At 37.1% G+C, this 812-nt stretch overlaps 1 non-coding gene across 1 annotated transcript; it reads left to right on the top strand.

Annotated features, from left to right (window-relative positions):
* The first annotated feature begins 221 nt into the window (after positions 1-221).
* LOC131753877 (U6 spliceosomal RNA) lies at positions 222-324 on the top strand. Its single transcript, XR_009334946.1, has one exon. It is a non-coding gene; the product is annotated as a U6 spliceosomal RNA (small nuclear RNA).
* The last annotated feature ends 488 nt before the right edge of the window (positions 325-812 follow it).

Here is an 812-nt window from a genome sequence, read left to right as displayed (position 1 = left end):
TAACTGGTGTATTAACAGTTTAGCACCCTCTTTAGGATATAATATAAAATCCACACATTCCTTGTTATTTAAATCATAGAATCTAGCTTTATAAAACAGTGCTAATGCAAGAACATTTCATTAAACCTCAACATTTTATACTCTGTATGATCTGTCAGTGGCTAAGAGCACTGATACTCTCAAACACCAGCATCCATACTTGAGATTAAAGATTTTATTTAGTGCTTGCTTTGGCAGCACATATACTAAAATTGGAACGATAGAAGATTAGCATGGCCCCTGCGCAAGGATGACACGCAAATTTGTGAAGTGTTCCATATTTGTACAGTCACTATGGAGAACAGTATGGAGGGTCCTTAAAAAACTAAAACTAGAACTACCATACAACCCAGCAATCCCACAACTGGGCATATACCCTGAGAAAACCATAATTCAATTCCGTCATGTACCACAATGTTCATTGCAGCTCTATTTACAATAGCCAGGACATGGAAGCAACCTAAGTGTCCATCGACAGATGAATGGATAAAGAGGATGTGGCACATATATACAATGGAATATTACTCAGCCATAAAAAGAAACGAAATTGAGTTATTTGCAGTGAGGTGGATGGACCTGGAGTCTGTCATACAGAGTGAAGTACATCAGAAAGAGAAAAACAAATATGCTATATATATATGTTATATATGCTAACACATATATACGGAAACTAAAAAAAAAAAAAAATGGTTATGAGGAACCTAGGGGCAGTACAGGAATAAAGACGCAGATGTAGAGAATGGACTTGAGGACACGGGGAGGGGGTAGAGTAA

Source organism: Kogia breviceps, chromosome 3 (assembly GCF_026419965.1).
Source record: "Kogia breviceps isolate mKogBre1 chromosome 3, mKogBre1 haplotype 1, whole genome shotgun sequence".
NCBI classification, from domain to species: Eukaryota; Metazoa; Chordata; class Mammalia; order Artiodactyla; family Physeteridae; genus Kogia; species Kogia breviceps.
Note: the sequence above shows the minus strand (reverse complement) of the source record. Positions and strands in the feature narration are given on the sequence as shown.